We start from the raw sequence: 5,516 nt of genomic DNA on the forward strand, positions 1-5,516 counted from the left end.
CCTAACTTCAGAAGAAACCCTAGAATGCCCCAACCCTTCATTTTGTGAGATCTTGACCTTGGGAAGCTTAGTTTGGTGGTTTAAGGCTTGGAAAAGAAAAGAAGAATAACGGCAAGGAGGAACCTTGGAGGCCAGAGCTTATAGATCTGAGACAACATCATGTTCTGGAACACTTTGAAGGTATAAAGCTCACAACTTTACTTATGGGTGCTTAGATCTAGTATGGTTTAGTTTTTGGTCCAAATGTGAAAGCTTTATGGCTTAAATCCGATTTCCAGACCAAGGGTTGCCTCCCTTGGTGCTAAATGACTCCCTAGAACAGAAAGTTGATATCTTGAAGGTCCAAATGAGTTCATGCATGAGTTAAAACCTTTTTCCACGGAAATAGATTATTGTTTTTGGAGTTTGAGCTTATGTGAGTCATGCAATCCATCAAGTAAGCAACTTTATGGTTTAAGACATGGAATAAGACTTGGATCTACGTTTGTAGCCTCTGAATTGGGGTATTAAGCACTTAATAGAAAGTTGACTTATCAGGGATGTATGATGGGCGTACAAGCCATCAGCCAGTACGCTCAGCGTACCTAGAAGTACGCCTCACGTACGCTGCCAGGTTTGGACCTTGAGCATTTGGGCCTCGGTGTGGGCTATGCTTTGGACTATAGGTCTTTGGGCCTTAGTGGGACATCAGGAGTCAGTGACTATGGGCCAAGTATATATATTGGGATTAGGTTAAGTCCCAATAAAGGGATTGGGCCCAATGTAGCAAATTGGGCCATTAATAGGCCAATAGTGGGCTTGGGAAGCCTACCTAGTGTTGGGCCTTTTATTTTATGTTTTGGGCCCTAGTTATGGACCATTATGGGGTAGGGGTAAAATGGTCGTTTTACCCTGAGAGTGACTATGATATTGGGCTAAGTGATATTGTGATATTGGTAGCTCGGGGAGCCGAAGAAGCAGTAATCGGGGAAGTTCCAGTTAGAAGCAGAGGGTTATCGGCAAAGTTCAGCGGTGCATGTGAGTTCTCCCTTTTGTGTGAATGGGTCTACGGCCACAATGTTGGCCCATGTAGTGATGAGTAGGATGACTTGGGGGGTTATCCCTAGGCACTGTATGCTAGTATGATATTCAGGACAAAGGTCCAATGTTAGCAGGCGGGTGCCCAACGAACGGTTTACTTGATAGTTTATACTTGTTGTCTGTGTGATACATATATGTTCCTGGTAAGGAGGTGAGTGTGGGCGAGGTCCCGTATCTCACCAATAGCAGAGTGTGGACGGTGTTCCATATCTAATTAGCAGCAGAGCAGGGGTGAGGCCCAAGGTAGGAAGGAAGTGAGTGTGGGTTGGGCCCGTATCTCACTATCAGTAGGAGCGTGGACGGGGTTCCATGACTCATCAGTAGCAGGACAGGGGCGGGGCCCAAGATAGGCGAGGCCTTAGAACAGGAATAAGTAGCATATGTTTTGTTTATGTGTTATGATATGATTGTATGTTAGTATATGTTAGAGGGCAGGGCCCAGAGATAGGCAGGGCCTAAGATAAACATATTTGTATACCGAGCGGGGCTTAGAGACAGGCAGGGCCTGGGATCGGGCGGGGCCCGATGTAGCGGGCGTGGCCCAGTGCTTGAAGTATGTGATTATGTATGGTATGTGGTAGGTTGGAGAACTCATTAAGCTTCGTGCTTACGGTTTTCAATTTTGGTTTCAAGTGCTTCCGGTAGCGAAGGGAAGAGCTTGGGGTGATCGCATGACACACACCATTGTTTAGTCAGCCTAGGATGCTTTACTATTATATTAAGAATATGTTTTGATTTAACACTCTGATTTTATGTTATGAATTATGTTATGGATTAATAAATGTGGTTTAAGTAACGTTTTAAAAATTAAATTTTTAGTCATGATTTTTGGGTCGTTGCATCACTCCCTTATCAATCCAAACTATTCTTAATAAGACAAGGTTCTTAGCACCAAATCACCTCCTAGGTTTTCCTACGGTAACCACTACACCACTCTCTGCCATCAGCTGTAGAAGGAACTCCCCCTAACACCCTCTAACTAGCTCATGAATACAATTACATATCATCGACACCAGATAATTCTTTGAATGAAAGGTCTCACGCTACAAAGGATGGACTCAAACAATAGTTGCATAATAAAGTTAAAACCTAACCTTCAAAAAATATATAGTCTTAATAATATGTAACTTAACATATTCGATTACTAGTTAGCTGATGTTAATGGGAACTCCTAAAAATCACAAAGCAAGCAGCATTCGAGCATCGAGTAATCGGAATAAATCATAGCCTAAACAGGCGATCCTATAATTAACTGATCAGTACTAGAATGCAAGTCTAAAAGCTGATACAATAGGCACATAAAGGCATATCTCCTAGCATTCTATCTTGCAATCCTGAGCAGATCCTTAGCCCTAATCTAGCATGCACTTCAGAGATTCAAAATTCAAAGCATAAAATATGTATGGTTATTTTAGGAAAACTTACTTGAGCTCGGTTGTGTTCATGCACCACACCACTTTCTTTTATTAGAAAAACTCTTTTGTAACACATTTCTTTTATGAAAAATATCAAATCCTCAGTTTGAGTTGAGTGACACCTAAGAGTATGCCTGAATCCCTCAAACCAAGGCTTTGATACCAACCTATAATGTCCCAAAATTTAAAAACAAAAAATTTCGTTTTCATAATAGTAAAACCATTAACCAAAAGGTGTTCATAAAACCATAAAGGAAAATCCGAGTATGTCAATAAATCATCTCATTACACCATAGTAAAATAAAACATAATCGTGGTGTGTTCAATGCGATCATCCCGAGCTCCTCCGCTTTGATCCAGAATTACCTGTAACATAAATTGAAAATCGTAAGCACGAAGCTTAGTTAGTTCCCCAAAATACGGCATGCCATACATATCTGCTAGCTCAAGTCTGTGTCGTGTCTATTTCACCCCTAAGTTAATTTCAACTCATGTGGTGGCCCAAAGTCGTACCAAGTCTATTTCTCCCCTGGGTCTATTTCATTCCCAAGTCTATTTCAAATCATATGTCAGCACAAGGCTGTAGCGGGTCTATTCACCCCTGGGTCTATTTCACCCCAAATACATGTAGCAAACAGACACACATGTATATAACACATACAACATGAGTCACAAAGACTAGATGCACACAACATATCCTAGTCTCCTACAGTATCGTGAGCAAACTCACATCTTGATCGATAATCAACTAATATTGCTCTCATGGTCAGCTACACTAGTGCTACAACACACCTAGATAATTATACAAGGCAAACTCTTAGTCTACCCTTCAAAACCAAAAGTTGACCCAAAGTCAACTCTAATCAAAAGTCAATGCCTAAGGTCAAAGGTTAACATTCCCTTCAACTCACCCTCACGTCGTGACCTGCTCTCTAATCACATCGTGAGAATAGATCCGACCCAGCCCCACTCAGCGATTTGACTCAATCATAACCCATCCAACCAGATTTCTCAGATCGAGACAACCTTATTTCTCACATCCTGAGATCCATTTCTCACGTCATGAGACCTGTTCTGACCAACTTTGATCATTAAGCTCTTAATCCTTTAAGATATTCTTTGGGACCTTCCATAGGACCTTCATCAACCCTAAGGACTATAAAAATCATAGTTTTTTAGTCATATATGTCCAATGATTTAATTAGACACTAACTAGGTCAAAAGAAAGGTAATAAGATCAAGACTCATGATTGGAGTCTAAAACCAACACCAAAACTCATATCCAAAACCTCATATACAGAAGATGTCTCAATGATCCATAAAGTTTCCACCTTTATGGATCCCATGCATGCTACACAACTTAACCATGCAAATAAAGCTCCAAAACCTAGATCTATCATGCAAGAGGAGAAAAGGTGAGAGCTTTATGACTTACAGAGGTCCAAAAGCTCAACAAGACCAATAGGTAGATGCTAGATTGCCAAAATGAAGCACCACAAGAATCCTCTTCCACTTCAATGAACCAAGCACCAAATAAGCTCTTCAAGATCACCAACATTGGCCAAAGGTCTCAAGGAGGTCGAATCTAGTGTTTTCAGGAGGCTAAAGAGTGAGATAGGTTGAGGATGGGCAATCCTAGCTCTCTCATTCCATTAAATACTTGAAAGTTAGGGATTTAGGTCATCAGGCCTTGTTCACATCATGAAGCCTCATGCTCACGTCATGAGACTTCAACCATGCGGGTGAAATGGTCAATGGTCACTCTGTGACATCCCCAAAATCACGGCCAGAAAAGACCGATTTTTCATTTATGCTTTTAAATAATTTCAGAGTAAATCCTTTTGATTTGAAAGAGTTGCGGAATTTGTTCCCAAAACAAAACATGATAAAATAATATTTATCAAAGCATTTCATCAAGAGATGCATTTGTTCCCAAACGTTCCTCCTTTCGGTCATTCTTCTCAGAAGCTTCGCTCTGAGCTTTCTTTATACTTTCCAAAATAGTCGAGACAACTTCAATTCTCAACGCTCTTGGCCTTTTCCTTTCAAGATTGACTTTCCGACTGAGAGCATCAGCAACAACATTAGCTTTACCGGGGTGGTAAAGTATCTCGCAGTCGTAGTCCTTAAGTAATTCTAGCCAGCGTCGTTGCCTCATATTCAATTCTATCTGATTAAAAAGATATTGGAGACTCTTATGATCAGTGAAAAGTTTGCACTTCGTGCCATAGAGGTAATGCCTCCATATTTTCAGAGCGAAAACTACCGCTGCCAACTCCAAATCATGAGTCGGGTAGTTCTTTTCATGCTCTTTCAGCTGTCGAGACGCATATGCTATCACCTTTTCTCTTTGGGTCAAAACACAACCCAATCCAACCCCAGACACATCGCTATAAACAGCGAAGTCTTCAACTCCATCGGGTAGAGAAAGTATCGGTGCCTCGCATAGCTTCTTCTTTAGCTTCTCGAATGCTTCCTTATGCTTCTCACTCCAAGCATAAGTAGCTCCTTTGTGGGTCAAAGTAGTCAACGGAGTAGCAATCGAAGAAAAGCCTTGGATACACCTTCGGTAATATCTGGCTAATCCTAAAAAGCTTCGAATCTCCGTGGGACTTTTCGGTTGTTCCCACTTCGTTACAGCTTCAATCTTTGCTGGATCAACCATTATCCCTTCTTGGTTGACCACGTGACCCAAGAATTGGACTTCACGAATCCAAAAATCACATTTGGAGAACTTAGCATAAAGCTTCTCCTTCTTCAAAACTTCTAACACTTCCCGCAAGTGTCTGCCATGCTCCTCCTGGCTTTTCGAGTAAATCAGAATGTCGTCTATGAACACTATCACGGATTTATCAAGGAAAGGATTGCAAACCCTATTCATCAAATCCATGAACGCTGCCGGAGCATTGGTTAGTCCAAACGACATAACCAAGAACTCGTAGTGTCCATATCTAGTTCTGAATGCAGTCTTCTCGATATCTCGCTCTCTTACTTTTAGCTGATGATATCCTGACCTTAGAT

This window comes from Lactuca serriola, chromosome 5 (assembly GCF_051521515.1).
Source record: "Lactuca serriola cultivar US96UC23 chromosome 5, Lser_US96UC23_V15, whole genome shotgun sequence".
Classification (NCBI taxonomy): Eukaryota; Viridiplantae; Streptophyta; class Magnoliopsida; order Asterales; family Asteraceae; genus Lactuca; species Lactuca serriola.